The 27,547-nt window shown below is 44.5% G+C and overlaps 56 non-coding genes across 56 annotated transcripts; all 56 read left to right on the forward strand.

The window, feature by feature from the left end:
• Window positions 1-279: 279 nt before the first annotated feature.
• TRNAV-AAC (transfer RNA valine (anticodon AAC)) lies at window positions 280-352 on the forward strand. Its single transcript has one exon. It is a non-coding gene; the product is annotated as a tRNA-Val (tRNA).
• A 145-nt stretch (window positions 353-497) lies between these two features.
• On the forward strand, window positions 498-570 carry TRNAV-CAC (transfer RNA valine (anticodon CAC)). Its single transcript has one exon. It is a non-coding gene; the product is annotated as a tRNA-Val (tRNA).
• A 667-nt stretch (window positions 571-1,237) lies between these two features.
• TRNAV-AAC (transfer RNA valine (anticodon AAC)) lies at window positions 1,238-1,310 on the forward strand. Its single transcript has one exon. It is a non-coding gene; the product is annotated as a tRNA-Val (tRNA).
• A 145-nt stretch (window positions 1,311-1,455) lies between these two features.
• TRNAV-AAC (transfer RNA valine (anticodon AAC)) lies at window positions 1,456-1,528 on the forward strand. The gene has a single exon. It is a non-coding gene; the product is annotated as a tRNA-Val (tRNA).
• Window positions 1,529-1,673: 145 nt separating this feature from the next.
• TRNAV-CAC (transfer RNA valine (anticodon CAC)) lies at window positions 1,674-1,746 on the forward strand. Its single transcript has one exon. It is a non-coding gene; the product is annotated as a tRNA-Val (tRNA).
• A 668-nt stretch (window positions 1,747-2,414) lies between these two features.
• TRNAV-AAC (transfer RNA valine (anticodon AAC)) lies at window positions 2,415-2,487 on the forward strand. The gene has a single exon. It is a non-coding gene; the product is annotated as a tRNA-Val (tRNA).
• A 256-nt stretch (window positions 2,488-2,743) lies between these two features.
• On the forward strand, window positions 2,744-2,816 carry TRNAV-CAC (transfer RNA valine (anticodon CAC)). The gene has a single exon. It is a non-coding gene; the product is annotated as a tRNA-Val (tRNA).
• Window positions 2,817-3,483: 667 nt separating this feature from the next.
• Window positions 3,484-3,556, forward strand: TRNAV-AAC (transfer RNA valine (anticodon AAC)). Its single transcript has one exon. It is a non-coding gene; the product is annotated as a tRNA-Val (tRNA).
• A 145-nt stretch (window positions 3,557-3,701) lies between these two features.
• TRNAV-CAC (transfer RNA valine (anticodon CAC)) lies at window positions 3,702-3,774 on the forward strand. Its single transcript has one exon. It is a non-coding gene; the product is annotated as a tRNA-Val (tRNA).
• Window positions 3,775-4,441: 667 nt separating this feature from the next.
• On the forward strand, window positions 4,442-4,514 carry TRNAV-CAC (transfer RNA valine (anticodon CAC)). Its single transcript has one exon. It is a non-coding gene; the product is annotated as a tRNA-Val (tRNA).
• A 668-nt stretch (window positions 4,515-5,182) lies between these two features.
• TRNAV-AAC (transfer RNA valine (anticodon AAC)) lies at window positions 5,183-5,255 on the forward strand. The gene has a single exon. It is a non-coding gene; the product is annotated as a tRNA-Val (tRNA).
• A 145-nt stretch (window positions 5,256-5,400) lies between these two features.
• Window positions 5,401-5,473, forward strand: TRNAV-CAC (transfer RNA valine (anticodon CAC)). Its single transcript has one exon. It is a non-coding gene; the product is annotated as a tRNA-Val (tRNA).
• A 667-nt stretch (window positions 5,474-6,140) lies between these two features.
• TRNAV-CAC (transfer RNA valine (anticodon CAC)) lies at window positions 6,141-6,213 on the forward strand. The gene has a single exon. It is a non-coding gene; the product is annotated as a tRNA-Val (tRNA).
• A 997-nt stretch (window positions 6,214-7,210) lies between these two features.
• TRNAV-CAC (transfer RNA valine (anticodon CAC)) lies at window positions 7,211-7,283 on the forward strand. Its single transcript has one exon. It is a non-coding gene; the product is annotated as a tRNA-Val (tRNA).
• Window positions 7,284-7,950: 667 nt separating this feature from the next.
• Window positions 7,951-8,023, forward strand: TRNAV-AAC (transfer RNA valine (anticodon AAC)). The gene has a single exon. It is a non-coding gene; the product is annotated as a tRNA-Val (tRNA).
• Window positions 8,024-8,166: 143 nt separating this feature from the next.
• TRNAV-CAC (transfer RNA valine (anticodon CAC)) lies at window positions 8,167-8,239 on the forward strand. Its single transcript has one exon. It is a non-coding gene; the product is annotated as a tRNA-Val (tRNA).
• A 667-nt stretch (window positions 8,240-8,906) lies between these two features.
• On the forward strand, window positions 8,907-8,979 carry TRNAV-AAC (transfer RNA valine (anticodon AAC)). Its single transcript has one exon. It is a non-coding gene; the product is annotated as a tRNA-Val (tRNA).
• Window positions 8,980-9,122: 143 nt separating this feature from the next.
• TRNAV-CAC (transfer RNA valine (anticodon CAC)) lies at window positions 9,123-9,195 on the forward strand. The gene has a single exon. It is a non-coding gene; the product is annotated as a tRNA-Val (tRNA).
• Window positions 9,196-9,878: 683 nt separating this feature from the next.
• On the forward strand, window positions 9,879-9,951 carry TRNAV-AAC (transfer RNA valine (anticodon AAC)). Its single transcript has one exon. It is a non-coding gene; the product is annotated as a tRNA-Val (tRNA).
• A 145-nt stretch (window positions 9,952-10,096) lies between these two features.
• Window positions 10,097-10,169, forward strand: TRNAV-AAC (transfer RNA valine (anticodon AAC)). The gene has a single exon. It is a non-coding gene; the product is annotated as a tRNA-Val (tRNA).
• A 145-nt stretch (window positions 10,170-10,314) lies between these two features.
• Window positions 10,315-10,387, forward strand: TRNAV-CAC (transfer RNA valine (anticodon CAC)). The gene has a single exon. It is a non-coding gene; the product is annotated as a tRNA-Val (tRNA).
• A 145-nt stretch (window positions 10,388-10,532) lies between these two features.
• On the forward strand, window positions 10,533-10,605 carry TRNAV-CAC (transfer RNA valine (anticodon CAC)). The gene has a single exon. It is a non-coding gene; the product is annotated as a tRNA-Val (tRNA).
• A 667-nt stretch (window positions 10,606-11,272) lies between these two features.
• On the forward strand, window positions 11,273-11,345 carry TRNAV-AAC (transfer RNA valine (anticodon AAC)). Its single transcript has one exon. It is a non-coding gene; the product is annotated as a tRNA-Val (tRNA).
• Window positions 11,346-11,490: 145 nt separating this feature from the next.
• Window positions 11,491-11,563, forward strand: TRNAV-CAC (transfer RNA valine (anticodon CAC)). The gene has a single exon. It is a non-coding gene; the product is annotated as a tRNA-Val (tRNA).
• A 668-nt stretch (window positions 11,564-12,231) lies between these two features.
• On the forward strand, window positions 12,232-12,304 carry TRNAV-AAC (transfer RNA valine (anticodon AAC)). Its single transcript has one exon. It is a non-coding gene; the product is annotated as a tRNA-Val (tRNA).
• Window positions 12,305-12,560: 256 nt separating this feature from the next.
• TRNAV-CAC (transfer RNA valine (anticodon CAC)) lies at window positions 12,561-12,633 on the forward strand. Its single transcript has one exon. It is a non-coding gene; the product is annotated as a tRNA-Val (tRNA).
• A 449-nt stretch (window positions 12,634-13,082) lies between these two features.
• Window positions 13,083-13,155, forward strand: TRNAV-AAC (transfer RNA valine (anticodon AAC)). The gene has a single exon. It is a non-coding gene; the product is annotated as a tRNA-Val (tRNA).
• Window positions 13,156-13,300: 145 nt separating this feature from the next.
• TRNAV-CAC (transfer RNA valine (anticodon CAC)) lies at window positions 13,301-13,373 on the forward strand. Its single transcript has one exon. It is a non-coding gene; the product is annotated as a tRNA-Val (tRNA).
• Window positions 13,374-14,256: 883 nt separating this feature from the next.
• TRNAV-CAC (transfer RNA valine (anticodon CAC)) lies at window positions 14,257-14,329 on the forward strand. The gene has a single exon. It is a non-coding gene; the product is annotated as a tRNA-Val (tRNA).
• Window positions 14,330-14,996: 667 nt separating this feature from the next.
• Window positions 14,997-15,069, forward strand: TRNAV-AAC (transfer RNA valine (anticodon AAC)). The gene has a single exon. It is a non-coding gene; the product is annotated as a tRNA-Val (tRNA).
• Window positions 15,070-15,214: 145 nt separating this feature from the next.
• TRNAV-CAC (transfer RNA valine (anticodon CAC)) lies at window positions 15,215-15,287 on the forward strand. The gene has a single exon. It is a non-coding gene; the product is annotated as a tRNA-Val (tRNA).
• A 668-nt stretch (window positions 15,288-15,955) lies between these two features.
• TRNAV-AAC (transfer RNA valine (anticodon AAC)) lies at window positions 15,956-16,028 on the forward strand. Its single transcript has one exon. It is a non-coding gene; the product is annotated as a tRNA-Val (tRNA).
• A 256-nt stretch (window positions 16,029-16,284) lies between these two features.
• On the forward strand, window positions 16,285-16,357 carry TRNAV-CAC (transfer RNA valine (anticodon CAC)). The gene has a single exon. It is a non-coding gene; the product is annotated as a tRNA-Val (tRNA).
• Window positions 16,358-16,806: 449 nt separating this feature from the next.
• On the forward strand, window positions 16,807-16,879 carry TRNAV-AAC (transfer RNA valine (anticodon AAC)). Its single transcript has one exon. It is a non-coding gene; the product is annotated as a tRNA-Val (tRNA).
• A 145-nt stretch (window positions 16,880-17,024) lies between these two features.
• Window positions 17,025-17,097, forward strand: TRNAV-CAC (transfer RNA valine (anticodon CAC)). Its single transcript has one exon. It is a non-coding gene; the product is annotated as a tRNA-Val (tRNA).
• An 883-nt stretch (window positions 17,098-17,980) lies between these two features.
• Window positions 17,981-18,053, forward strand: TRNAV-CAC (transfer RNA valine (anticodon CAC)). Its single transcript has one exon. It is a non-coding gene; the product is annotated as a tRNA-Val (tRNA).
• A 667-nt stretch (window positions 18,054-18,720) lies between these two features.
• Window positions 18,721-18,793, forward strand: TRNAV-CAC (transfer RNA valine (anticodon CAC)). The gene has a single exon. It is a non-coding gene; the product is annotated as a tRNA-Val (tRNA).
• A 667-nt stretch (window positions 18,794-19,460) lies between these two features.
• TRNAV-CAC (transfer RNA valine (anticodon CAC)) lies at window positions 19,461-19,533 on the forward strand. The gene has a single exon. It is a non-coding gene; the product is annotated as a tRNA-Val (tRNA).
• Window positions 19,534-20,200: 667 nt separating this feature from the next.
• Window positions 20,201-20,273, forward strand: TRNAV-AAC (transfer RNA valine (anticodon AAC)). The gene has a single exon. It is a non-coding gene; the product is annotated as a tRNA-Val (tRNA).
• Window positions 20,274-20,636: 363 nt separating this feature from the next.
• Window positions 20,637-20,709, forward strand: TRNAV-AAC (transfer RNA valine (anticodon AAC)). The gene has a single exon. It is a non-coding gene; the product is annotated as a tRNA-Val (tRNA).
• A 145-nt stretch (window positions 20,710-20,854) lies between these two features.
• On the forward strand, window positions 20,855-20,927 carry TRNAV-AAC (transfer RNA valine (anticodon AAC)). Its single transcript has one exon. It is a non-coding gene; the product is annotated as a tRNA-Val (tRNA).
• Window positions 20,928-21,070: 143 nt separating this feature from the next.
• On the forward strand, window positions 21,071-21,143 carry TRNAV-AAC (transfer RNA valine (anticodon AAC)). Its single transcript has one exon. It is a non-coding gene; the product is annotated as a tRNA-Val (tRNA).
• A 145-nt stretch (window positions 21,144-21,288) lies between these two features.
• TRNAV-AAC (transfer RNA valine (anticodon AAC)) lies at window positions 21,289-21,361 on the forward strand. The gene has a single exon. It is a non-coding gene; the product is annotated as a tRNA-Val (tRNA).
• A 145-nt stretch (window positions 21,362-21,506) lies between these two features.
• TRNAV-CAC (transfer RNA valine (anticodon CAC)) lies at window positions 21,507-21,579 on the forward strand. The gene has a single exon. It is a non-coding gene; the product is annotated as a tRNA-Val (tRNA).
• A 449-nt stretch (window positions 21,580-22,028) lies between these two features.
• On the forward strand, window positions 22,029-22,101 carry TRNAV-UAC (transfer RNA valine (anticodon UAC)). Its single transcript has one exon. It is a non-coding gene; the product is annotated as a tRNA-Val (tRNA).
• A 363-nt stretch (window positions 22,102-22,464) lies between these two features.
• On the forward strand, window positions 22,465-22,537 carry TRNAV-AAC (transfer RNA valine (anticodon AAC)). Its single transcript has one exon. It is a non-coding gene; the product is annotated as a tRNA-Val (tRNA).
• A 145-nt stretch (window positions 22,538-22,682) lies between these two features.
• Window positions 22,683-22,755, forward strand: TRNAV-CAC (transfer RNA valine (anticodon CAC)). The gene has a single exon. It is a non-coding gene; the product is annotated as a tRNA-Val (tRNA).
• A 667-nt stretch (window positions 22,756-23,422) lies between these two features.
• TRNAV-AAC (transfer RNA valine (anticodon AAC)) lies at window positions 23,423-23,495 on the forward strand. The gene has a single exon. It is a non-coding gene; the product is annotated as a tRNA-Val (tRNA).
• Window positions 23,496-23,640: 145 nt separating this feature from the next.
• TRNAV-AAC (transfer RNA valine (anticodon AAC)) lies at window positions 23,641-23,713 on the forward strand. The gene has a single exon. It is a non-coding gene; the product is annotated as a tRNA-Val (tRNA).
• A 363-nt stretch (window positions 23,714-24,076) lies between these two features.
• TRNAV-CAC (transfer RNA valine (anticodon CAC)) lies at window positions 24,077-24,149 on the forward strand. The gene has a single exon. It is a non-coding gene; the product is annotated as a tRNA-Val (tRNA).
• Window positions 24,150-24,817: 668 nt separating this feature from the next.
• TRNAA-AGC (transfer RNA alanine (anticodon AGC)) lies at window positions 24,818-24,890 on the forward strand. The gene has a single exon. It is a non-coding gene; the product is annotated as a tRNA-Ala (tRNA).
• Window positions 24,891-25,033: 143 nt separating this feature from the next.
• Window positions 25,034-25,106, forward strand: TRNAV-CAC (transfer RNA valine (anticodon CAC)). Its single transcript has one exon. It is a non-coding gene; the product is annotated as a tRNA-Val (tRNA).
• A 667-nt stretch (window positions 25,107-25,773) lies between these two features.
• Window positions 25,774-25,846, forward strand: TRNAV-CAC (transfer RNA valine (anticodon CAC)). Its single transcript has one exon. It is a non-coding gene; the product is annotated as a tRNA-Val (tRNA).
• A 668-nt stretch (window positions 25,847-26,514) lies between these two features.
• TRNAV-AAC (transfer RNA valine (anticodon AAC)) lies at window positions 26,515-26,587 on the forward strand. The gene has a single exon. It is a non-coding gene; the product is annotated as a tRNA-Val (tRNA).
• Window positions 26,588-26,732: 145 nt separating this feature from the next.
• Window positions 26,733-26,805, forward strand: TRNAV-AAC (transfer RNA valine (anticodon AAC)). Its single transcript has one exon. It is a non-coding gene; the product is annotated as a tRNA-Val (tRNA).
• A 363-nt stretch (window positions 26,806-27,168) lies between these two features.
• TRNAV-CAC (transfer RNA valine (anticodon CAC)) lies at window positions 27,169-27,241 on the forward strand. The gene has a single exon. It is a non-coding gene; the product is annotated as a tRNA-Val (tRNA).
• Window positions 27,242-27,547: the final 306 nt, after the last annotated feature.

The raw sequence follows: 27,547 nt of genomic DNA on the forward strand, positions 1-27,547 counted from the left end.
GTTTTTATTTGTCAATCTGGCATCCTTTGCTTGCAACGACGGCCATGCGAGTTTTCATTTGGTTTCTGTAGTGTAGTGGCTATCACGTTCGCCTAACACGCGAAAGGTAATTGATTCGAAACCGGGCAGAAACATGGGCTTTCCTCTTGCTTTTAGACCAAAGGCCACATCTGTTCACTTTCACTCCATTATTTTCATCTATTCGCTTTTAAGTCTTGTGACTGAATGTGGAAAGCGAAAGAGGGTGGGCAGGTGGGTGGTTGGTGGCTCAACAGCCAGGTTTCTGTAGTGTAGTGGTTATCACGTTCGCCTAACACGCGAAAGGTCCCCGGCTCGAAACCGGGCAGAAACATGGGCATTCTTCTTGCTTTTAGACAAAAGGCCACATCTGTTCACTTTCACTCCATTATTTTCATTCATTCGCTTTTAATTCTTGTGACTGAATGTGGAAAGCGAAAGAGGGTGGGCAGGTGGGTGGTTGGTGGCTCAACAGCCAGGTTTCTGTAGTGTAGTGGTTATCACGTTCGCCTCACACGCGAAAGGTCCCTGGTTCGAAACCGGGCAGAAACAAGGAGTTTCAGATGTTTTTGACTATTGCATGAGGAAACTTTCTTTTTTTAAGCAGGAGTGGTTTGCTTACACCGTTCTGGTAGCTTTCATCTAGTTTCTATAGTGTTGTAATGTTCACATTCACCTAACAAACGGAAGGGCCACGGGTAGAAATATGGGACTGACTCTTAATTTTTTTAGACAAAGCGACATACCTGTTCGATTTGACTTTATCATTTTCGTCATTTTGGATCTTGCACTGTTAGCAGGTTCCATGAAGAGCAAGTTTCTGGAGGTGTAGTGTTTATCACCTTTGCCTCACACACCCAAGGTCCCCAGTTCGATAGATAGCAGAAACATGGAACATCCCTATGTTTTTGGCTTTCGGACCATTGCACGATGAAACCTTGTTTTTATTTGTCAATCTGGCATCCTTTGCTTGCAACGACGGCCATGCGAGTTTTCATTTGGTTTCTGTAGTGTAGTGGCTATCACGTTCGCCTAACACGCGAAAGGTCCTTGATTCGAAACCGGGCAGAAACATGGGCTTTCCTCTTGCTTTTAGACCAAAGGCCACATCTGTTCACTTTCACTCCATTATTTTCATCCATTCGCTTTTAATTCTTGTGACTGAATGTGGAAAGCAAAAAAGGGTGGGCAGGTGGGTGGTTGGTGGCTCAACAGGCAGGTTTCTGTAGTGTAGTGGTTATCACGTTCGCCTAACACGCGAAAGGTCCCCGGTTCGAAACCGGGCAGAAACATGGGCTTTCCTCTTGCTTTTAGACCAAAGGCCACACCTGTTCACTTTCACTCCATTATTTTCATCCATTCGCTTTTAATTCTTGTGACTGAATGTGGAAAGCGAAAGAGGGTGGGCAGGTGGGTGGTTGGTGGCTCAACAGCCAGGTTTCTGTAGTGTAGTGGTTATCACGTTCGCCTAACACGCGAAAGGTCCCCGGTTCGAAACCGGGCAGAAACATGGGCTTTCTTCTTGCTTTTAGACAAAAGGCCACATCTGTTCACTTTCACTCCATTATTTTCATCCATTCGCTTTTAATTCTTGTGACTGAATGTGGAAAGCGAAAGAGGGTGGGCAGGTGGGTGGTTGGTGGCTCAACAGCCAGGTTTCTGTAGTGTAGTGGTTATCACGTTCGCCTCACACGCGAAAGGTCCCTGGTTCGAAACCGGGCAGAAACAAGGAGTTTCAGATGTTTTTGACTATTGCATGAGGAAACTTTCTTTTTTTAAGCAGGAGTGGTTTGCTTACACCGTTCTGGTAGCTTTCATCTAGTTTCTATAGTGTTGTAATGTTCACATTCACCTAACAAACGGAAGGTCCACGGGTAGAAATATGGGACTGACTCTTAAGTTTTTTTAGACAAAGCGACATACCTGTTCGATTTGACTTTATCATTTTCGTCATTTTGGATCTTGCACTGTTAGCAGGTTCCATGAAGAGCAAGTTTCTGGAGGTGTAGTGTTTATCACCTTTGCCTCACACACCCAAGGTCCCCAGTTCGATAGATAGCAGAAACATGGAACATCCTTATGTTTTTGGCTTTCGGACCATTGCACGATGAAACCTTGTTTTCATTTGTCAATCTGGTATCCTTTGCTTGCAACGACGGCCATGCGAGTTTTCATCTGGTTTCTATAGTGTAGTGGTTATCACGTTCGCCTAACACGCAAAAGGTCCCCGGTTCGAAGCCGGGCACAAACATGGGCTTTCCTCTTGCTTTTAGACCAAAGGCCACACCTGTTCACTTTCACTCCATTATTTTCATCCATTCACTTTTAATTCTTGTGACTGAATGTGGAAAGCGAAAGAGGGTGGGCAGGTGGGTGGTTGTTGGCTCAACAGCCAGGTTTCTGTAGTGTAGTGGTTATCATGTTCGCCTAACACGCGAAAGGTCCCCGGTTCGAAACCGGGCAGAAACATGGGGTTTCTTCTTGCTTTTAGACAAAAGGCCACATCTGTTCACTTTCACTCCATTATTTTCATCCATTCGCTTTTAATTCTTGTTACTGAATGTGGAAAGCAAAAGAGGATGGGCTTTCCTCTTGCTTTTAGACCAAAGGCCAAACCTGTTCACTTTCACTCCATTATTTTCATCCATTCGCTTTTAATTCTTGTGACTGAATGTGGAAAGCGAAAGAGGGTGGGCAGGTGGGTGGTTGGTGGCTCAACAGCCAGGTTTCTGTAGTGTAGTGGTTATCACGTTCGCCTCACACGCGAAAGGTCCCTGGTTCGAAACCGGGCAGAAACAAGGACTTTCAGATGTTTTTGACTATTGCATGAGGAAACTTTCTGTTTTTAAGCAGGAGTGGTTTGCTTACACCGTTCTGGTAGCTTTCATCTAGTTTCTATAGTGTTGTAATGTTCACATTCACCTAACAAACGGAAGGTCCACGGGTAGAAATATGGGACTGACTCTTAATTTTTTTAGACAAAGCGACATACCTGTTCGATTTGACTTTATCATTTTCGTCATTTTGGATCTTGCACTGTTAGCAGGTTCCATGAAGAGCAAGTTTCTGGAGGTGTAGTGTTTATCACCTTTGCCTCACACACCCAAGGTCCCCAGTTCGATAGATAGCAGAAACATGGAACATCCCTATGTTTTTGGCTTTCGGACCATTGCACGATGAAACCTTGTTTTCATTTGTCAATCTGGTATCCTTTGCTTGCAACGACGGCCATGCGAGTTTTCATCTGGTTTCTGTAGTGTAGTGGTTATCACGTTCGCCTAACACGCGAAAGGTCCTTGATTCGAAACCGGGCAGAAACATGGGCTTTCCTCTTGCTTTTAGACCAAAGGCCACATCTGTTCACTTTCACTCCATTATTTTCATCTATTCGCTTTTAAGTCTTGTGACTGAATGTGGAAAGCGAAAGAGGGTGGGCAGGTGGGTGGTTGGTGGCTCAACAGCCAGGTTTCTGTAGTGTAGTGGTTATCACGTTCGCCTAACACGCGAAAGGTCCCCGGCTCGAAACCGGGCAGAAACATGGGCATTCTTCTTGCTTTTAGACAAAAGGCCACATCTGTTCACTTTCACTCCATTATTTTCATTCATTCGCTTTTAATTCTTGTGACTGAATGTGGAAAGCGAAAAAGGGTGGGCAGGTGGGTGGTTGATGGCTCAACAGCCAGGTTTCTGTAGTGTAGTGGTTATCACGTTCGCCTCACACGCGAAAGGTCCCTGGTTCGAAACCGGGCAGAAACAAGGAGTTTCAGTTGTTTTTGACTATTGCATGAGGAAACTTTCTTTTTTTAAGCAGGAGTGGTTTGCTTACACTGTTCTGGTAGCTTTCATCTAGTTTCTATAGTGTTGTAATGTTCACATTCACCTAACAAACGGAAGGTCCACGGGTAGAAATATGGGACTGACTCTTAATTTTTTTAGACAAAGCGACATACCTGTTCGATTTGACTTTATCATTTTCGTCATTTTGGTTCTTGCACTGTTAGCAGGTTCCATGAAGAGCAAGTTTCTGGAGGTGTAGTGTTTATCACCTTTGCCTCACACACCCAAGGTCCCCAGTTCGATAGATAGCAGAAACATGGAACATCCCTATGTTTTTGGCTTTCGGACCATTGCACGATGAAACCTTGTTTTTATTTGTCAATCTGGCATCCTTTGCTTGCAACGACGGCCATGCGAGTTTTCATCTGGTTTCTATAGTGTAGTGGCTATCACGTTCGCCTAACACGCGAAAGGTCCCTGATTCGAAATCGGGCAGAAACATGGGCTTTCCTCTTGCTTTTAGACCAAAGGCCACACCTGTTCACTTTCACTCCATTATTTTCATCCATTCACTTTTACTTCTTGTGACTGAATGTGGAAAGCGAAAGAGGGTGGGCAGGTGGGTGGTTGGTGGCTCAACAGCCAGGTTTCTGTAGTGTAGTGGTTATCACGTTCGCCTCACACGCGAAAGGTCCCTGGTTCGAAACCGGGCAGAAACAAGAAGTTTCAGATGTTTTTGACTATTGCATGAGGAAACTTTCTTTTTTTTAAGCAGGAGTGGTTTGCTTACACCGTTCTGGTAGCTTTCATCTAGTTTCTATAGTGTTGTAATGTTCACATTCACCTAACAAACGGAAGGTCCACGGGTAGAAATATGGGACTGACTCTTAATTTTTTTAGACAAAGCGACATACCTGTTCGATTTGACTTTATCATTTTCGTCATTTTGGATCTTGCACTGTTAGCAGGTTCCATGAAGAGCAAGTTTCTGGAGGTGTAGTGTTTATCACCTTTGCCTCACACACCCAAGGTCCCCAGTTCGATAGATAGCAGAAACATGGAACATCCCTATGTTTTTGGCTTTCGGACCATTGCACGATGAAACCTTGTTTACATTTGTCAATCTGGTATCCTTTGCTTGCAACGACGGCCATGCGAGTTTTCATCTGGTTTCTGTAGTGTAGTGGTTATCACGTTCGCCTAACACGCGAAAGGTCCCTTGTTTGAAACCGGGCAGAAACATGGGCTTTCCTCTTGCTTTTAGACCAAAGGCCACACCTGTTCACTTTCACTCCATTATTTTCATCCATTCACTTTTAATTATTGTGACTGAATGTGGAAAGCGAAAGAGGGTGGGCAGGTGGGTGGTTGTTGGCTCAACAGCCAGGTTTCTGTAGTGTAGTGGTTATCACGTTCGCCTAACACGCGAAAGGTCCCCGGTTCAAAACCGGGCAGAAACATGGGCTTTCTTCTTGCTTTTAGACAAAAGGCCACATCTGTTCACTTTCACTCCATTATTTTCATCCATTCGCTTTTAATTCTTGTTACTGAATGTGGAAAGCAAAAGAGGGTGGGCAGGTGGGTGGTTGGTGGCTCAAAAGCCATGTTTCTGTAGTGTAGTGGTTATCACGTTCGCCTCACACGCGAAAGGCCCCTGGTTCGAAACCGGGCAGAAACAAGGAGTTTCAGTTGTTTTTGACTATTGCATGAGGAAACTTTCTTTTTTTAAGCAGGAGTGGTTTGCTTACACTGTTCTGGTAGCTTTCATCTAGTTTCTATAGTGTTGTAATGTTCACATTCACCTAACAAACGGAAGGTCCACGGGTAGAAATATGGGACTGACTCTTAATTTTTTTAGACAAAGCGACATACCTGTTCGATTTGACTTTATCATTTTCGTCATTTTGGTTCTTGCACTGTTAGCAGGTTCCATGAAGAGCAAGTTTCTGGAGGTGTAGTGTTTATCACCTTTGCCTCACACACCCAAGGTCCCCAGTTCGATAGATAGCAGAAACATGGAACATCCCTATGTTTTTGGCTTTCGGACCATTGCACGATGAAACCTTGTTTTTATTTGTCAATCTGGCATCCTTTGCTTGCAACGACGGCCATGCGAGTTTTCATCTGGTTTCTATAGTGTAGTGGCTATCACGTTCGCCTAACACGCGAAAGGTCCCTGATTCGAAATCGGGCAGAAACATGGGCTTTCCTCTTGCTTTTAGACCAAAGGCCACACCTGTTCACTTTCACTCCATTATTTTCATCCATTCACTTTTACTTCTTGTGACTGAATGTGGAAAGCGAAAGAGGGTGGGCAGGTGGGTGGTTGGTGGCTCAACAGCCAGGTTTCTGTAGTGTAGTGGTTATCACGTTCGCCTCACACGCGAAAGGTCCCTGGTTCGAAACCGGGCAGAAACAAGGAGTTTCAGATGTTTTTGACTATTGCATGAGGAAACTTTCTTTTTTTAAGCAGGAGTGGTTTGCTTACACCGTTCTGGTAGCTTTCATCTAGTTTCTATAGTGTTGTAATGTTCACATTCACCTAACAAACGGAAGGTCCACGGGTAGAAATATGGGACTGACTCTTAAGTTTTTTTAGACAAAGCGACATACCTGTTCGATTTGACTTTATCATTTTCGTCATTTTGGATCTTGCACTGTTAGCAGGTTCCATGAAGAGCAAGTTTCTGGAGGTGTAGTGTTTATCACCTTTGCCTCACACACCCAAGGTCCCCAGTTCGATAGATAGCAGAAACATGGAACATCCCTATGTTTTTGGCTTTCGGACCATTGCACGATGAAACCTTGTTTTCATTTGTCAATCTGGTATCCTTTGCTTGCAACGACGGCCATGCGAGTTTTCATCTGGTTTCTATAGTGTAGTGGTTATCACGTTCGCCTAACACGCAAAAGGTCCCCGGTTCGAAGCCGGGCACAAACATGGGCTTTCCTCTTGCTTTTAGACCAAAGGCCACACCTGTTCACTTTCACTCCATTATTTTCATCCATTCACTTTTAATTCTTGTGACTGAATGTGGAAAGCGAAAGAGGGTGGGCAGGTGGGTGGTTGTTGGCTCAACAGCCAGGTTTCTGTAGTGTAGTGGTTATCACGTTCGCCTAACACGCCAAAGGTCCCCGGTTTGAAACCGGGCAGAAACATGGGCTTTCTTCTTGCTTTTAGACAAAAGGCCACATCTGTTCACTTTCACTCCATTATTTTCATCCATTCGCTTTTAATTCTTGTTACTGAATGTGGAAAGCAAAAGAGGATGGGCTTTCCTCTTGCTTTTAGACCAAAGGCCACACCTGTTCACTTTCACTCCATTATTTTCATCCATTCGCTTTTAATTCTTGTGACTGAATGTGGAAAGCGAAAGAGGGTGGGCAGGTGGGTGGTTGGTGGCTCAACAGCCAGGTTTCTGTAGTGTAGTGGTTATCACGTTCGCCTCACACGCGAAAGGTCCCTGGTTCGAAACCGGGCAGAAACAAGGACTTTCAGATGTTTTTGACTATTGCATGAGGAAACTTTCTGTTTTTAAGCAGGAGTGGTTTGCTTACACCGTTCTGGTAGCTTTCATCTAGTTTCTATAGTGTTGTAATGTTCACATTCACCTAACAAACGGAAGGTCCACGGGTAGAAATATGGGACTGACTCTTAATTTTTTTAGACAAAGCGACATACCTGTTCGATTTGACTTTATCATTTTCGTCATTTTGGATCTTGCACTGTTAGCAGGTTCCATGAAGAGCAAGTTTCTGGAGGTGTAGTGTTTATCACCTTTGCCTCACACACCCAAGGTCCCCAGTTCGATAGATAGCAGAAACATGGAACATCCCTATGTTTTTGGCTTTCGGACCATTGCACGATGAAACCTTGTTTTTATTTGTCAATCTGGCATCCTTTGCTTGCAACGACGGCCATGCGAGTTTTCATTTGGTTTCTGTAGTGTTGTGGCTATCACGTTCGCCTAACACGCGAAAGGTCCTTGATTCGAAACCGGGCAGAAACATGGGCTTTCCTCTTGCTTTTAAACCAAAGGCCACATCTGTTCACTTTCACTCCATTATTTTCATCCATTCGCTTTTAATTCTTGTGACTGAATGTGGAAAGCGAAAGAGGGTGGGCAGGTGGGTGGTTGGTGGCTAAACAGCCAGGTTTCTGTAGTGTAGTGGTTATCACGTTCGCCTAACACGCGAAAGGTCCCCGATTCGAAACCGGGCAGAAACATGGGCTTTCTTCTTGCTTTTAGACAAAAGGCCACATCTTTTCACTTTCACTCCATTATTTTCATCCATTCGCTTTTAATTCTTGACTGAATGTGGAAAGCGAAGGAGGGTGGGCAGGTGGGTGGTTGTTGGCTCAACAGCCATGTTTCTGTAGTGTAGTGGTTATCACGTTCGCCTCACACGCGAAAGGTCCCTGGTTCGAAACCAGGCAGAAACAAGGAGTTTCAGATGTTTTTGACTATTGCATGAGGAAACTTTCTTTTTTTAAGCAGGAGTGGTTTGCTTACACCGTTCTGGTAGCTTTCATCTAGTTTCTATAGTGTTGTAATGATCACATTCACCTAACAAACGGAAGGTCCACGGGTAGAAATATGGGTCTGACTCTTAATTTTTTTAGACAAAGCGACATACCTGTTCGATTTGACTTTATCATTTTCATCATTTTGGATCTTGCACTGTTAGCAGGTTCCATGAAGAGCAAGTTTCTGGAGGTGTAGTGTTTATCACCTTTGCCTCACACACCCAAGGTCCCCAGTTCGATAGATAGCGGAAACATGGAACATCCCTATGTTTTTGGCTTTCGGACCATTGCACGATGAAACCTTGTTTTTATTGGTCAATCTGGCATCCTTTGCTTGCAACGACGGCCATGCGAGTTTTCATCTGGTTTCTGTAGTGTAGTGGCTATCACGTTCGCCTAACACGCGAAAGGTCCTTGATTCGAAACCGGGCAGAAACATCGGCTTTCCTCTTGCTTTTAGACCAAAGGCCACATCTGTTCACTTTCACTCCATTATTTTCATCCATTCGCTTTTAATTCTTGTGACTGAATGTGGAAAGCGAAAGAGGGTGGGCAGGTGGGTGGTTGGTGGCTCACCAGCAAGGTTTCTGTAGTGTAGTGGTTATCACGTTCGCCTAACACGCGAAAGGTCCCCGGTTCGAAACCGGGCAGAAACATGGGCATTCTTCTTGCTTTTAGACAAAAGACCACATCTTTTCACTTTCACTCCATTATTTTCATCCATTCGCTTTTAATTCTTGACTGAATGTGGAAAGCGAAGGAGGGTGGGCAGGTGGGTGGTTGATGGTTCAACAGCCAGGTTTCTGTAGTGTAGTGGTTATCACGTTCGCCTCACACGCGAAAGGTCCCTGGTTCGAAACCAGGCAGAAACAAGGAGTTTCAGATGTTTTTGACTATTGCATGAGGAAACTTTCTTTTTTTAAGCAGGAGTGGTTTGCTTACACCGTTCTGGTAGCTTTAATCTAGTTTCTATAGTGTTGTAATGATCACATTCACCTAACAAACGGAAGGTCCACGGGTAGAAATATAGTACTGACTCTTAATTTTTTTAGACAAAGCGACATACTTGTTCGATTTGACTTTATCATTTTCGTCATTTTGGATCTTGCACTGTTAGCAGGTTCCATGAAGAGCAAGTTTCTGGAGGTGTAGTGTTTCTCACCTTTGCCTCACACACCCAAGGTCCCCAGTTCGATAGATAGCAGAAACATGGAACATCCCTATGTTTTTGGCTTTCGGACCATTGCACGATGAAACCTTGTTTTTATTTGTCAATCTGGCATCCTTTGCTTGCAACGACGGCCATGCGAGTTTTTATCTGGTTTCTGTAGTGTAGTGGTTATCACGTTCGCCTAACACGCGAAAGGTCCCTTGTTTGAAACCGGGCAGAAACATGGGCTTTCCTCTTGCTTTTAGACCAAAGGCCACACCTGTTCACTTTCACTCCATTATTTTCATCCATTCGCTTTTAATTCTTGTGACTGAATGTGGAAAGCGAAGGAGGGTGGGCAGGTGGGCAGGTGGGCAGGTGGGTGGTTGGTGGCTCAACAGCCAGGTTTCTGTAGTGTAGTGGTTATCACGTTCGCCTAACACGCGAAAGGTCCCCGGCTCGAAACCGGGCAGAAACATGGGCATTCTTCTTGCTTTTAGACAAAAGGCCACATCTGTTCAATTTCACTCCATTATTTTCATTCATTCGCTTTTAATTCTTGTGACTGAATGTGGAAAGCGAAAGAGCGTTGGCAGGTGGGTGGTTGGTGGCTTAACAGCCAGGTTTCTGTAGTGTAGTGGTTATCACGTTCGCCTAACACGCGAAAGGTCCCCGGTTCAAAACCGGGCAGAAACATAGGCTTTCTTCTTGCTTTTAGACAAAAGACCACATCTTTTCACTTTCACTCCATTATTTTCATCCATTCGCTTTTAATTCTTGTTACTGAATGTGGAAAGCAAAAGAGGGTGGGCAGGTGGGTGGTTGGTGGCTCAACAGCCAGGTTTCTGTAGTGTAGTGGTTATCACGTTCGCCTCACACGCGAAAGGTCCCTGGTTCGAAACCGGGCAGAAACATGGGCTTTCTTCTTGATTTTAAACAAAAGGCCACATTTGTTCACTTTCACTCCATTATTTTCATCCATTCGCTTTTAATTCTTGTGACTGAATGTGGAAAGCGAAAGAGGGTGGGCAGGTGGGTGGTTGGTGGCTCAACAGCCAGGTTTCCGTAGTGTAGTGGTTATCACATTCGCCTCACACGCGAAAGGTCCATGGTTCGAAACCGGGCAGAAACAAGAAGTTTTAGATGTTTTTGACTATTGCATGAGGAAACTTTCTTTTTTTAAGCAGGAGTGGTTTGCTTACACCGTTCTGGTAGCTTTCATCTAGTTTCTATAGTGTTGTAATGTTCACATTCACCTAACAAACGGAAGGTCCACGGGTAGAAATATGGGACTGACTCTTAATTTTTTTAGACAAAGCGACATACCTGTTCGATTTGACTTTATCATTTTCGTCATTTTGGATCTTGCACTGTTAGCAGGTTCCATGAAGAGCAAGTTTCTGGAGGTGTAGTGTTTATCACCTTTGCCTCACACACCCAAGGTCCCCAGTTCGATAGATAGCAGAAACATGGAACATCCCTATGTTTTTGGCTTTCGGACCATTGCACGATGAAACCTTGTTTTTATTTGTCAATCTGGCATCCTTTGCTTGCAACGACGGCCATGCGAGTTTTCATCTGGTTTCTGTAGTGTAGTGGTTATCACGTTCGCCTAACACGCGAAAGGTCCCTTATTTGAAACCGGGCAGAAACATGGGCTTTCCTCTTGCTTTTAGACCAAAGGCCACACCTGTTCACTTTCACTCCATTATTTTCATCCATTCGCTTTTAATTCTTGTGACTGAATGTGGAAAGCGAAAGAGGGTGGGCAGGTGGGTGGTTGGTGGCTCAACAGCCAGGTTTCTGTAGTGTAGTGGTTGTCACGTTCGCCTAACACGCGAAAGGTCCCCGGTTCGAAACCGGGCAGAAACATGGGCTTTCTTCTTGCTTTTAGACAAAAGGCCACATCTGTTCACTTTCACTCCATTATTTTCATCCATTCGCTTTTAATTCTTGTGACTGAATGTGGAAAGCGAAAGAGGGTGGGCAGGTGGGTGGTTGGTGGCTCAACAGCCAGGTTTCTGTAGTGTAGTGGTTAGCACGTTCGCCTCACACGCGAAAGGTCCCTGGTTCGAAACCGGGCAGAAACAAGGAGTTTCAGATGTTTTTGACTATTGCATGAGGAAACTTTCTTTTTTTAAGCAGGATTGGTTTGCTTACACCGTTCTGGTAGCTTTCATCTAGTTTCTATAGTGTTGTAATGTTCACATTCACCTAACAAACGGAAGGTCCACGGGTAGAAATATGGGACTGACTCTTAAGTTTTTTTAGACAAAGCGACATACCTGTTCGATTTGACTTTATCATTTTCGTCATTTTGGATCTTGCACTGTTAGCAGGTTCCATGAAGAGCAAGTTTCTGGAGGTGTAGTGTTTATCACCTTTGCCTCACACACCCAAGGTCCCCAGTTCGATAGATAGCAGAAACATGGAACATCCCTATGTTTTTGGCTTTCGGACCATTGCACGATGAAACCTTGTTTTCATTTGTCAATCTGGTATCCTTTGCTTGCAACGACGGCCATGCGAGTTTTCATCTGGTTTCTATAGTGTAGTGGTTATCACGTTCGCCTAACACGCAAAAGGTCCCCGGTTCGAAGCCGGGCACAAACATGGGCTTTCCTCTTGCTTTTAGACCAAAGGCCACACCTGTTCACTTTCACTCCATTATTTTCATCCATTCACTTTTAATTCTTGTGACTGAATGTGGAAAGCGAAAGAGGGTGGGCAGGTGGGTGGTTGTTGGCTCAACAGCCAGGTTTCTGTAGTGTAGTGGTTATCACGTTCGCCTAACACGCCAAAGGTCCCCGGTTCGAAACCGGGCAGAAACATGGGCTTTCTTCTTGTTTTTAGACAAAAGGCCACATCTGTTCACTTTCACTCCATTATTTTCATCCATTCGCTTTTAATTCTTGTTACTGAATGTGGAAAGCAAAAGAGGATGGGCTTTCCTCTTGCTTTTAGACCAAAGGCCACACCTGATCACTTTCACTCCATTATTTTCATCCATTCGCTTTTAATTCTTGTGACTGAATGTGGAAAGCGAAAGAGGGTGGGCAGGTGGGTGGTTGGTGGCTCAACAGCCAGGTTTCTGTAGTGTAGTGGTTATCATGTTCGCCTCACACACGAAAGGTCCCTGGTTCGAAACCAGGCAGAAACAAGGAGTTTCAGATGTTTTTGACTATTGCATGAGGAAACTTTCTTTTTTTAAGCAGGAGTGGTTTGCTTACACCGTTCTGGTAGCTTTCATCTAGTTTCTATAGTGTTGTAATGATCACATTCACCTAACAAACGGAAGGTCCACGGGTAGAAATATGGGACTGACTCTTAATTTTTTTAGACAAAGCGACATACCTGTTCGATTTGACTTTATCATTTTTGTCATTTTGGATCTTGCACTGTTAGCAGGTTCCATGAAGAGCAAGTTTCTGGAGGTGTAGTGTTTATCACCTTTGCCTCACACACCCAAGGTCACCAGTTCGATAGATAGCAGAAACATGGAACATCCCTATGTTTTTGGCTTTCGGACCATTGCACGATGAAACCTTGTTTTCATTTGTCAATCTGGCATCCTTTGCTTGCAACGACGGCCATGCGAGTTTTCATCTGGTTTCTGTAGTGTAGTGGTTATCACGTTCGCCTAACACGCGAAAGGTCTCCGGTTCGAAACCGGGCAGAAACATGGGCTTTCTTCTTGCTTTTAGACAAAAGGCCACATCTGTTCACTTTCACTCCATTATTTTCATCCATTCGCTTTTAATTCTTGTTACTGAATGTGGAAAGCAAAAGAGGGTGGGCAGGTGGGTGGTTGGTGGCTCAACAGCCATGTTTCTGTAGTGTAGTGGTTATCACGTTCGCCTCACACGCGAAAGGTCCCTGGTTCGAAACCGGGCAGAAACAAGGAGTTTCAGATGTTTTTGACTATTGCATGAGGAAACTTTCTTTTTTTAAGCAGGAGTGGTTTGCTTACACCGTTCTGGTAGCTTTCATCTAGTTTCTATAGTGTTGTAATGTTCACATTCACCTAACAAACGGAAGGTCCACGGGTAGAAATATGGGACTGACTCTTAATTTTTTTAGACAAAGCGACATACCTGTTCGATTTGACTTGATCGTTTTCGTCATTTTGGATCTTGCACTGTTAGCAGGTTCCATGAAGAGCAAGTTTCTGGAGGTGTAGTGTTTATCACCTTTGCCTCACACACCCAAGGTCCCCAGTTCGATAGATAGCAGAAACATGGAACATCCCTATGTTTTTGGCTTTCGGACCATTGCACGATGAAACCTTGTTTTCATTTGTCAATCTGGTATCCTTTGCTTGCAACGACGGCCATACGAGTTTTCATCTGGTTTCTGTAGTGTAGTGGCTATCACGTTCGCCTAACACGCGAAAGGTCCCTGATTCGAAACCGGGCACAAACATGGGCTTTCCTCTTGCTTTTAGACCAAAGGCCACATCTGTTCACTTTCACTCCATTATTTTTATCCATTCGCTTTTAATTCTTGTGACTGAATGTGGAAAGCGAAAGAGGGTGGGCAGGTGGGTGGTTGGTGGCTCAACAGCCAGGTTTCTGTAGTGTAGTGGTTATCATGTTCGCCGAACATGCGAAAAGTCCCCGGTTCGAAACCGGGCAGAAACATGGGCTTTTTTCTTGCTTTTAGACAAAAGACCACATCTTTTCACTTTCACTCCATTATTTTCATCCATTCGCTTTTAATTCTTGACTGAATGTGGAAAGCGAAGAAGGGTGGGCAGGTGGGTGGTTGGTGGTTCAACAGCCAGGTTTCTGTAGTGTAGTGGTTATCACGTTCGCCTCACACACGAAAGGTCCCTGGTTCGAAACCAGGCAGAAACAAGGAGTTTCAGATGTTTTTGACTATTGCATGAGGAAACTTTCTTTTTTTAAGCAGGAGTGGTTTGCTTACACCGTTCTGGTAGCTTTAATCTAGTTTCTATAGTGTTGTAATGTTCACATTCACCTAACAAACGGAAGGTCCACGGGTAGAAATATGGGACTGACTCTTAATTTTTTTAGACAAAGCGACATACCTGTTCGATTTGACTTTATCATTTTCGTCATTTTGGATCTTGCACTGTTAGCAGGTTCCATGAAGAGCAAGTTTCTGGAGGTGTAGTGTTTATCACCTTTGCCTCACACACCCAAGGTCCCCAGTTCGATAGATAGCAGAAACATGGAACCTCCCTATGTTTTTGGCTTTCGGACCATTGCACGATGAAACCTTGTTTTTATTTGTCAATCTGGCATCCTTTGCTTGCAACGACGGCCATGCGAGTTTTCATCTGGTTTCTGTAGTGTAGTGGTTATCACGTTCGCCTAACACGCGAAATGTCCCTTGTTTGAAACCGGGCAGAAACATGGGCTTTCCTCTTGCTTTTAGACCAAAGGCCACACCTGTTCACTTTCACTCCATTATTTTCATCCATTCACTTTTAATTCTTGTGACTGAATGTGGAAAGCGAAAGAGGGTGGGCAGGTGGGTGGTTGTTGGCTCAACAGCCAGGTTTCTGTAGTGTAGTGGTTGTCACGTTCGCCTAACACGCGAAAGGTCCCCGGTTCGAAACCGGGCAGAAACATGGGCTTTCTTCTTGCTTTTAGACAAAAGGCCACATCTGTTCACTTTCACTCCATTATTTTCATCCATTCGCTTTTAATTCTTGTGACTGAATGTGGAAAGCGAAAGAGGGTAGGCAGGTGGGTGGTTGGTGGCTCAACAGCCAGGTTTCTGTAGTGTAGTGGTTAGCACGTTCGCCTCACACGCGAAAGGTCCCTGGTTCGAAACCGGGCAGAAACAAGGAGTTTCAGATGTTTTTGACTATTGCATGAGGAAACTTTCTTTTTTTAAGCAGGATTGGTTTGCTTACACCGTTCTGGTAGCTTTCATCTAGTTTCTATAGTGTTGTAATGTTCACATTCACCTAACAAACGGAAGGTCCACGGGTAGAAATATGGGACTGACTCTTAAGTTTTTTTAGACAAAGCGACATACCTGTTCGATTTGACTTTATCATTTTCGTCATTTTGGATCTTGCACTGTTAGCAGGTTCCATGAAGAGCAAGTTTCTGGAGGTGTAGTGTTTATCACCTTTGCCTCACACACCCAAGGTCCCCAGTTCGATAGATAGCAGAAACATGGAACATCCCTATGTTTTTGGCTTTCGGACCATTGCACGATGAAACCTTGTTTTCATTTGTCAATCTGGTATCCTTTGCTTGCAACGACGGCCATGCGAGTTTTCATCTGGTTTCTATAGTGTAGTGGTTATCACGTTCGCCTAACACGCAAAAGGTCCCCGGTTCGAAGCCGGGCACAAACATGGGCTTTCCTCTTGCTTTTAGACCAAAGGCCACACCTGTTCACTTTCACTCCATTATTTTCATCCATTCACTTTTAATTCTTGTGACTGAATGTGGAAAGCGAAAGAGGGTGGGCAGGTGGGTGGTTGTTGGCTCAACAGCCAGGTTTCTGTAGTGTAGTGGTTATCACGTTCGCCTAACACGCCAAAGGTCCCCGGTTCGAAACCGGGCAGAAACATGGGCTTTCTTCTTGTTTTTAGACAAAAGGCCACATCTGTTCACTTTCACTCCATTATTTTCATCCATTCGCTTTTAATTCTTGTTACTGAATGTGGAAAGCAAAAGAGGATGGGCTTTCCTCTTGCTTTTAGACCAAAGGCCACACCTGATCACTTTCACTCCATTATTTTCATCCATTCGCTTTTAATTCTTGTGACTGAATGTGGAAAGCGAAAGAGGGTGGGCAGGTGGGTGGTTGGTGGCTCAACAGCCAGGTTTCTGTAGTGTAGTGGTTATCATGTTCGCCTCACACACGAAAGGTCCCTGGTTCGAAACCAGGCAGAAACAAGGAGTTTCAGATGTTTTTGACTATTGCATGAGGAAACTTTCTTTTTTTAAGCAGGAGTGGTTTGCTTACACCGTTCTGGTAGCTTTCATCTAGTTTCTATAGTGTTGTAATGATCACATTCACCTAACAAACGGAAGGTCCACGGGTAGAAATATGGGACTGACTCTTAATTTTTTTAGACAAAGTGACATACCTGTTCGATTTGACTTTATCATTTTTGTCATTTTGGATCTTGCACTGTTAGCAGGTTCCATGAAGAGCAAGTTTCTGGAGGTGTAGTGTTTATCACCTTTGCCTCACACACCCAAGGTCACCAGTTCGATAGATAGCAGAAACATGGAACATCCCTATGTTTTTGGCTTTCGGACCATTGCACGATGAAACCTTGTTTTCATTTGTCAATCTGGCATCCTTTGCTTGCAACGACGGCCATGCGAGTTTTCATCTGGTTTCTGTAGTGTAGTGGTTATCACGTTCGCCTAACACGCGAAAGGTCTCCGGTTCGAAACCGGGCAGAAACATGGGCTTTCTTCTTGCTTTTAGACAAAAGGCCACATCTGTTCACTTTCACTCCATTATTTTCATCCATTCGCTTTTAATTCTTGTTACTGAATGTGGAAAGCAAAAGAGGGTGGGCAGGTGGGTGGTTGGTGGCTCAACAGCCATGTTTCTGTAGTGTAGTGGTTATCACGTTCGCCTCACACGCGAAAGGTCCCTGGTTCGAAACCGGGCAGAAACAAGGAGTTTCAGATGTTTTTGACTATTGCATGAGGAAACTTTCTTTTTTTAAGCAGGAGTGGTTTGCTTACACCGTTCTGGTAGCTTTCATCTAGTTTCTATAGTGTTGTAATGTTCACATTCACCTAACAAACGGAAGGTCCACGGGTAGAAATATGGGACTGACTCTTAATTTTTTTAGACAAAGCGACATACCTGTTCGATTTGACTTGATCGTTTTCGTCATTTTGGATCTTGCACTGTTAGCAGGTTCCATGAAGAGCAAGTTTCTGGAGGTGTAGTGTTTATCACCTTTGCCTCACACACCCAAGGTCCCCAGTTCGATAGATAGCAGAAACATGGAACATCCCTATGTTTTTGGCTTTCGGACCATTGCACGATGAAACCTTGTTTTCATTTGTCAATCTGGTATCCTTTGCTTGCAACGACGGCCATACGAGTTTTCATCTGGTTTCTGTAGTGTAGTGGCTATCACGTTCGCCTAACACGCGAAAGGTCCCTGATTCGAAACCGGGCACAAACATGGGCTTTCCTCTTGCTTTTAGACCAAAGGCCACATCTGTTCACTTTCACTCCATTATTTTTATCCATTCGCTTTTAATTCTTGTGACTGAATGTGGAAAGCGAAAGAGGGTGGGCAGGTGGGTGGTTGGTGGCTCAACAGCCAGGTTTCTGTAGTGTAGTGGTTATCATGTTCGCCGAACATGCGAAAAGTCCCCGGTTCGAAACCGGGCAGAAACATGGGCTTTTTTCTTGCTTTTAGACAAAAGACCACATCTTTTCACTTTCACTCCATTATTTTCATCCATTCGCTTTTAATTCTTGACTGAATGTGGAAAGCGAAGAAGGGTGGGCAGGTGGGTGGTTGGTGGTTCAACAGCCAGGTTTCTGTAGTGTAGTGGTTATCACGTTCGCCTCACACACGAAAGGTCCCTGGTTCGAAACCAGGCAGAAACAAGGAGTTTCAGATGTTTTTGACTATTGCATGAGGAAACTTTCTTTTTTTAAGCAGGAGTGGTTTGCTTACACCGTTCTGGTAGCTTTAATCTAGTTTCTATAGTGTTGTAATGTTCACATTCACCTAACAAACGGAAGGTCCACGGGTAGAAATATGGGACTGACTCTTAATTTTTTTAGACAAAGCGACATACCTGTTCGATTTGACTTTATCATTTTCGTCATTTTGGATCTTGCACTGTTAGCAGGTTCCATGAAGAGCAAGTTTCTGGAGGTGTAGTGTTTATCACCTTTGCCTCACACACCCAAGGTCCCCAGTTCGATAGATAGCAGAAACATGGAACCTCCCTATGTTTTTGGCTTTCGGACCATTGCACGATGAAACCTTGTTTTTATTTGTCAATCTGGCATCCTTTGCTTGCAACGACGGCCATGCGAGTTTTCATCTGGTTTCTGTAGTGTAGTGGTTATCACGTTCGCCTAACACGCGAAATGTCCCTTGTTTGAAACCGGGCAGAAACATGGGCTTTCCTCTTGCTTTTAGACCAAAGGCCACACCTGTTCACTTTCACTCCATTATTTTCTTCCATTCACTTTTAATTCTTGTGACTGAATGTGGAAAGCGAAAGAGGGTGGGCAGGTGGGTGGTTGGTCGCTCAACAGCCAGGTTTCTGTAGTGTAGTGGTTCTCACGTTTGCCTCACACGCGAAAGGTCCCTGGTTCGAAACCGGGCAGAAACAAAGAGTTTCAGATGTTTTTGACTATTGCATGAGGAAACTTTCTTTTTTTAAGCAGGAGTGGTTTGCTTACACCGTTCTGGTAGCTTTCATCTAGTTTCTATAGTGTTGTAATGTTCACATTCACCTAACAAACGGAAGGTCCACGGGTAGAAATATGGGACTGACTCTTAATTTTTTTAGACAAAGCGACATACCTGTTCGATTTGACTTTATCATTTTCGTCATTTTGGATCTTGCACTGTTAGCAGGTTCCATGAAGAGCAAGTTTCTGGAGGTGTAGTGTTTATCACCTTTGCCTCACACACCCAAGGTCCCCAGTTCGATAGATAGCAGAAACATGGAACATCCCTATGTTTTTGGCTTTCGGACCATTGCACGATGAAACCTTGTTTTCATTTGTCAATCTGGTATCCTTTGCTTGCAACGACGGCCATACGAGTTTTCATCTGGTTTCTGTAGTGTAGTGGTTATCACGTTCGCCTAACACGCGAAAGGTCCCCGGTTCGAAGCCGGGCACAAACATGGGCTTTCCTCTTGCTTTTAGACCAAAGGCCACACCTGTTCACTTTCACTCCATTATTTTCATCCATTCGCTTTTAATTCTTGTGACTGAATGTGGAAAGCGAAAGAGGGTGGGCAGGTGGGTGGTTGGACGCTCAACAGCCAGGTTTCTGTAGTGTAGTGGTTATCACGTTCGCCTCACACGCGAAAGGTCCCTGGTTCGAAACCGGGCAGAAACAAGGAGTTTCAGATGTTTTTGACTAGTGCATGAGGAAACTTTCTTTTTTTAAGCAGGAGTGGTTTGCTTACACCGTTCTGGTAGCTTTCATCTAGTTTCTATAGTGTTGTAATGTTCACATTCACCTAACAAACGGAAGGTCCACGGGTAGAAATATGGGACTGACTCTTAATTTTTTTAGACAAAGCGACATACCTGTTCGATTTGACTTTATCATTTTCGTCATTTTGGATCTTGCACTGTTAGCAGGTTCCATGAAGAGCAAGTTTCTGGAGGTGTAGTGTTTATCACCTTTGCCTCACACACCCAAGGTCCCCAGTTCGATAGATAGCAGAAACATGGAACATCCCTATGTTTTTGGCTTTCGGACCATTGCACGATGAAACCTTGTTTTCATTTGTCAATCTGGTATCCTTTGCTTGCAACGACGGCCATACGAGTTTTCATCTGGTTTCTGTAGTGTAGTGGTTATCATGTTCGCCTAACACGCGAAAGGTCACCGGTTCGAAGCCGGGCACAAACATGGGCTTTCCTCTTGCTTTTAGACCAAAGGCCATACCTGTTCACTTTCACTCCATTATTTTCATCCATTCACTTTTAATTCTTGTGACTGAATGTGGAAAGCGAAAGAGGGTGGGCAGGTGGGTGGTTGTTGGCTCAACAGCCAGGTTTCTGTAGTGTAGTGGTTATCACGTTCGCCTAACACGCGAAAGGTCCCCGGTTCGAAACCGGGCAGAAACATGGGCTTTCCTCTTGCTTTTAGACCAAAGGCCATACCTGTTCACTTTCACTCCATTATTTTCATCCATTCGCTTTTAATTCTTGTGACTGAATGTGGAAAGCGAAAGAGGGTGGGCAGGTGGGTGGTTGGTCGCTCAACAGCCAGGTTTCTGTAGTGTAGTGGTTATCACGTTCTCCTAACACGCGAAAGGTCCCCGGTTCGAAACCGGGCAGAAACGTGGGCATTCTTCTTGCTTTTAGACAAAAGGCCACATCTGTTCACTATCACTCCATTATTTTCATCCATTCGCTTTTAATTCTTGTTACTGAATGTGGAAAGCAAAAGAGGGTGGGCAGGTGGGTGGTTGGTGGCTCAACAGCCAGGTTTCTGTAGTGTAGTGGTTATCACGTTCGCCTAACACGCGAAAGGTCCCCGGTTCGAAACCGGGCAGAAACATGGGCTTTCCTCTTGCTTTTAGACCAAAGGCCACACCTGTTCACTTTCACTCCATTATTTTCATCCATTCGCTTTTAATTCTTGTGACTGAATGTGGAAAGCGAAAGAGGGTGGGCAGGTGGGTGGTTGGTGGCTCAACAGCCAGGTTTCTGTAGTGTAGTGGTTATCACGTTCGCCTAACACGCGAAAGGTCCCCGGTTCGAAACCAGGCAGAAACATGGGCTTTCTTCTTGCTTTTAGACAAAAGACCACATCTTTTCACTTTCACTCCATTATTTTCATCCATTCGCTTTTAATTCTTGACTGAATGTGGAAAGCGAAGGAGGGTGGGCAGGTGGGTGGTTGGTGGCTCAACAGCCAGGTTTCTGTAGTGTAGTGGTTATCACGTTCGCCTAACACGCGAAAGGTCCCCGGTTCGAAACCGGGCAGAAACATAGGCTTTCTTCTTGCTTTTAGACAAAAGACCACATCTTTTCACTTTCACTCCATTATTTTCATCCATTCGCTTTTAATTCTTGTTACTGAATGTGGAAAGCAAAAGAGGGTGGGCAGGTGGGTGGTTGGTGGCTCAACAGCCAGGTTTCTGTAGTGTAGTGGTTATCACGTTCGCCTAACACGCGAAAGGTCCCCGGTTCGAAACCGGGCAGAAACATGGGCTTTCTTCTTGATTTTAGACAAAAGGCCACATCTGTTCACTTTCACTCCATTATTTTCATCCATTCGCTTTTAATTCTTGTGACTGAATGTGGAAAGCGAAAGAGGGTGGGCAGGTGGGTGGTTGGTGGCTCAACAGCCAGGTTTCTGTAGTGTAGTGGTTATCACATTCGCCTCACACGCGAAAGGTCCCTGGTTCGAAACCGGGCAGAAACAAGAAGTTTTAGATGTTTTTGACTATTGCATGAGGAAACTTTCTTTTTTTAAGCAGGAGTGGTTTGCTTACACCGTTCTGGTAGCTTTCATCTAGTTTCTATAGTGTTGTAATGTTCACATTCACCTAACAAACGGAAGGTCCACGGGTAGAAATATGGGACTGACTCTTAATTTTTTTAGACAAAGCGACATACCTGTTCGATTTGACTTTATCATTTTCGTCATTTTGGATCTTGCACTGTTAGCAGGTTCCATGAAGAGCAAGTTTCTGGAGGTGTAGTGTTTATCACCTTTGCCTCACACACCCAAGGTCCCCAGTTCGATAGATAGCAGAAACATGGAACATCCCTATGTTTTTGGCTTTCGGACCATTGCACAATGAAACCTTGTTTTCATTTGTCAATCTGGTATCCTTTGCTTGCAACGACGGCCATACGAGTTTTCATCTGGTTTCTGTAGTGTAGTGGTTATCATGTTCGCCTTACACGCGAAAGGTCCCCGGTTCGAAGCCGGGCACAAACATGGGCTTTCCTCTTGCTTTTAGACCAAAGGCCATACCTGTTCACTTTCACTCCATTATTTTCATCCATTCACTTTTAATTCTTGTGACTGAATGTGGAAAGCGAAAGAGGGTGGGCAGGTGGGTGGTTGTTGGCTCAACAGCCAGGTTTCTGCAGTGTAGTGGTTATCACGTTCGCCTAACACGCGCAAGGTCCCCGGTTCGAAACCGGGCAGAAACATGGGCTTTCTTCTTGCTTTTAGACAAAAGGCCATACCTGTTCACTTTCACTCCATTATTTTCATCCATTCGCTTTTAATTCTTGTTACTGAATTTGGAAAGCAAAAGAGGATGGGCAGGTGGGTGGTTGGTGGCTCAACAGCCATGTTTCTGTAGTGTAGTGGTTATCACGTTCGCCTAACACGCGAAAGGTCTCTGGTTCGATACCGGGCAGAAACATTGGCTTTCTTCTTGCTTTTAGACCAAAGGCCACACCTGTTCACTTTCACTCCATTATTTTCATCCATTCGCTTTTAATTCTTGTGACTGAATGTGGAAAGTGAAAGAGGGTGGGCAGGTGGGTGGTTGGTGGCTCAACAGCCAGGTTTCTGTAGTGTAGTGGTTATCACATTCGCCTCACACGTGAAAGGTCCCTGGTTCGAAACCGGGCAGAAACAAGGAGTTTCAGTTGCTTTTGACTATTGCATGAGGAAACTTTCTTTTTTTAAGCAGGAGTGGTTTGCTTACACCGTTCTGGTAGCTTTCATCTAGTTTCTATAGTGTTGTAATGTTCACATTCACCTAACAAACGGAAGGTCTACGGGTAGAAATATGGGACTGACTCTTAATTTTTTTAGACAAAGCGACATACCTGTTCGATTTGACTTTATCATTTTCGTCATTTTGGATCTTGCACTGTTAGCAGGTTCCATGAAGAGCAAGTTTCTGGAGGTGTAGTGTTTATCACCTTTGCCTCACACACCCAAGGTCCCCAGTTCGATAGATAGCAGAAACATGGAACATCCCTATGTTTTTGGCTTTCGGACCATTGCACGATGAAACCTTGTTTTTATTTGTCAATCTGGCATCCTTTGCTTGCAACGACGGCCATGCGAGTTTTCATCTGGTTTCTGTAGTGTAGTGGTTATCACGTTCGCCTAACACGCGAAAGGTCCCTTGTTTGAAACCGGGCAGAAACATGGGCTTTCCTCTTGCTTTTAGACCAAAGGCCACACCTGTTCACTTTCACTCCATTATTTTCATCCATTCGCTTTTAATTCTTGTTACTGAATGTGGAAAGCAAAAGAGGGTGGGCAGGTGGGTGGTTGGTGGCTCAACAGCCAGGTTTCTGTAGTGTAGTGGTTATCACGTTCGCCTAACACGCGAAAGGTCCCCGGTTCGAAACCAGGCAGAAACATGGGCTTTCCTCTTGCTTTTAGACCAAAGGCCACACCTGTTCTCTTTCACTCCATTATTTTCATCCATTCGCTTTTAATTCTTGTGACTGAATGTGGAAAGTGAAAGAGGGTGGACAGGTGGGTGGTTGGTGGCTCAACAGCCAGGTTTCTGTAGTGTAGTGGTTATCACGTTCGCCTAACACGCGAAAGGTCCCCGGTTCGAAACCGGGCAGAAACATGGGCTTTCTTCTTGCTTTTAGACAAAAGGCCACATCTGTTCACTTTCACTCCATTATTTTCATCCATTCGCTTTTAATTCTTGTTACTGAATGTGGAAAGCAAAAGAGGATGGGCAGGTGGGTGGTTGGTGGCTCAACAGCCATGTTTCTGTAGTGTAGTGGTTATCACGTTCGCCTAACACGAGAAAGGTCTCTGGTTCGATACCGGGCAGAAACATGGGCTTTCTTCTTGCTTTTAGACAAAAGGCCACACCTGTTCACTTTCACTCCATTATTTTCATCTATTCGCTTTTAATTCTTGTGACTGAATGTGGAAAGCGAAAGAGGGTGGGCAGGTGGGTGGTTGGTGGCTCAACAGCCAGGTTTCTGTAGTGTAGTGGTTATCACGTTCGCCTCACATGCGAAAGGTCCCTTGTTCGAAACCGGGCAGAAACAAGGAGTTTCAGTTGTTTATGACTATTGCATGAGGAAACTTTCTTTTTTTAAGCAGGAGTGGTTTGCTTACACCGTTCTGGTAGCTTTCATCTAGTTTCTATAGTGTTGTAATGTTCACATTCACCTAACAAACGGAAGGTCCACGGGTAGAAATATGGGACTGACTCTTAACTTTTTTTAGACAAAGCGACATACCTGTTCGATTTGACTTTATCATTTTCGTCATTTTGGATCTTGCACTGTTAGCAGGTTCCATGAAGAGCAAGTTTCTGGAGGTGTAGTGTTTATCACCTTTGCCTCACACACCCAAGGTCCCCAGTTCGATAGATAGCAGAAACATGGAACATCCCTATGTTTTTGGCTTTCGGACCATTGCACGATGAAACCTTGTTTTTATTTTTCAATTTGGCATCCTTTGCTTGCAACGACGGCCATGCAAGTTTTCGTCTGGTTTCTGTAGTGTAGTGGCTATCACGTTTGCCTAACACGTGAAAGGTCCCTGATTCGAAACCGGACAGAAACATGGGCTTTCCTCTAGCTTTTAGACCAAAGGCCACACCTGTTCACTTTCACTCCATTATTTTCATCCATTCGCTTTTAATTCTTGTGACTGAATGTGGAAAGCGAAAGAGGGTGGGCAGGTGGGTGGTTGGTGGCTCAACAGCCAGGTTTCTATAGTGTAGTGGTTATCACGTTCGCCTAGCACGCGAAAGGTCCCCGGTTCGAAACCAGGCAGAAACATGGGCTTTCTTCTTGCTTTTAGACAAAAGACCACATCTTTTCACTTTCACTCCATTATTTTCATCCATTCGCTTTTAATTCTTGACTGAATGTGGAAAGCAAAGGAGGGTGGGCAGGTGGGTGGTTGATGGCTCAACAGCCAGGTTTCTGTAGTGTAGTGGTTATCACGTTCGCCTCACACGCGAAAGGTCCCTGGTTCGAAACCAGGCAGAAACAAGGAGTTTCAGATGTTTTTGACTATTGCATGAGGAAACTTTCTTTTTTTAAGCAGGAGTGGTTTGCTTACACCGTTCTGGTAGCTTTCATCTAGTTTCTATAGTGTTGTAATGATCACATTCACCTAACAAACGGAAGGTCCACGGGTAGAAATATGGGACTGACTCTTAATTTATTTAGACAAAGCGACATACCTGTTCGATTTGACTTTATCATTTTCGTCATTTTGGATCTTGCACTGTTAGCAGGTTCCATGAAGAGCAAGTTTCTGGAGGTGTAGTGTTTATCACCTTTGCCTCACACACCCAAGGTCCCCAGTTCGATAGCAAGCAGAAACATGGAACATCCCTATGTTTTTGGCTTTCGGACCATTGCACAATGAAACCTTGTTTTTATTTGTCAAGCTGGCATCCTTTGCTTGCAACGACGGCCATGCGAGTTTTCATCTGGTTTCTGTAGTGTAGTGGTTATCACGTTCGCCTAACACGCGAAAGGTCCCTTGTTTGAAACCGGGCAGAAACATGGGCTTTCCTCTTGCTTTTAGACCAAAGGCCACACCTGTTCACTTTCACTCCATTATTTTCATCCATTCGCTTTTAATTCTTGTGACTGAATGTGGAAAGCGAAAGAGGGTGGGCAGGTGGGTGGTTGGTGGCTCAACAGACAGGTTTCTGTAGTGTAGTGGTTATCACGTTCGCCTCACACGCGAAAGGTCCCTGGTTCGAAACCGGGCAGAAACATGGATTTTCAGATGTTTCTGACTATTGCATGAGGAAACTTTCTTTTTTTAAGCAGGAGTGGTTTGCTTACACTGTTCTGGTAGCTTTCATCTAGTTTCTATAGTGTTGTAATGTTCACATTCACCTAACAAACGGAAGGTCCACGGGTAGAAATATGGGACTGACTCTTAATTTTTTTAGACAAAGCGACATACCTGTTCGATTTGACTTTATCATTTTCGTCATTTTGGATCTTGCACTGTTAGCAGGTTCCATGAAGAGCAAGTTTCTGGAGGTGTAGTGTTTATCATCTTTGCCTCACACACCCAAGGTCCCCAGTTTCGATAGATAGCAGAAACATGGAACATCCCTATGTTTTTGGCTTTCGGACCATTGCACGATGAAACCTTGTTTTCATTTGTCAATCTGGTATCCTTTGCTTGCAACGACGGCCATGCGAGTTTTCATCTGGTTTCTGTAGTGTAGTGGTTATCACGTTCGCCTAACACGAGAAAGGTCCCCGGTTCGAAACCGGGCACAAACATAAGCTTTACTCTTGCTTTTAGACCAAAGGCCACACCTGTTCACTTTCACTCCATTATTTTCATCCATTCACTTTTAATTCTTGTGACTGAATGTGGAAAGCGAAAGAGGGTGGGCAGGTGGGTGGTTGGTGGCTCAACAGCCAGGTTTCTGTAGTGTAGTGGTTATCACGTTCGCCTAACACGCAAAAGGTCCCCGGTTCGAAACCGGGCAGAAACATTGGCTTTCTACTTGCTTTTAGACAAAAGGCCACATCTGTTCACTTTCACTCCATTATTTTCATCCATTCGCTTTTAATTCTTGTTACTGAATGTGGAAAGCAAAAGAGGGTGGGCAGGTGGGTGGTTGGTGGCTCAACAGCCAGGTTTCTGTAGTGTAGTGGTTATCACGTTCGCCTAACACGCGAAAGGTCCCCGGTTCGAAACCGGGCAGAAACATGGGCTTTCTTCTTGCTTTTAGACAAAAGGCCACATCTGTTCACTTTCACTCCATTATTTTCATCCATTCGCTTTTAATTCTTGTTACTGAATGTGGAAAGCAAAAGAGGATGGGCAGGTGGGTGGTTGGTGGCTCAACAGCCATGTTTCTGTAGTGTAGTGGTTATCACGTTCGCCTAACACGAGAAAGGTCTCTGGTTCGATACCGGGCAGAAACATGGGCTTTCTTCTTGCTTTTAGACAAAAGGCCACACCTGTTCACTTTCACTCCATTATTTTCATCTATTCGCTTTTAATTCTTGTGACTGAATGTGGAAAGCGAAAGAGGGTGGGCAGGTGGGTGGTTGGTGGCTCAACAGCCAGGTTTCTGTAGTGTAGTGGTTATCACGTTCGCCTCACATGCGAAAGGTCCCTTGTTCGAAACCGGGCAGAAACAAGGAGTTTCAGTTGTTTATGACTATTGCATGAGGAAACTTTCTTTTTTTAAGCAGGAGTGGTTTGCTTACACCGTTCTGGTAGCTTTCATCTAGTTTCTATAGTGTTGTAATGTTCACATTCACCTAACAAACGGAAGGTCCACGGGTAGAAATATGGGACTGACTCTTAACTTTTTTTAGACAAAGCGACATACCTGTTCGATTTGACTTTATCATTTTCGTCATTTTGGATCTTGCACTGTTAGCAGGTTCCATGAAGAGCAAGTTTCTGGAGGTGTAGTGTTTATCACCTTTGCCTCACACAC

Source organism: Hyla sarda, chromosome 3 (genome assembly GCF_029499605.1).
Source record: "Hyla sarda isolate aHylSar1 chromosome 3, aHylSar1.hap1, whole genome shotgun sequence".
NCBI classification, from domain to species: Eukaryota; Metazoa; Chordata; class Amphibia; order Anura; family Hylidae; genus Hyla; species Hyla sarda.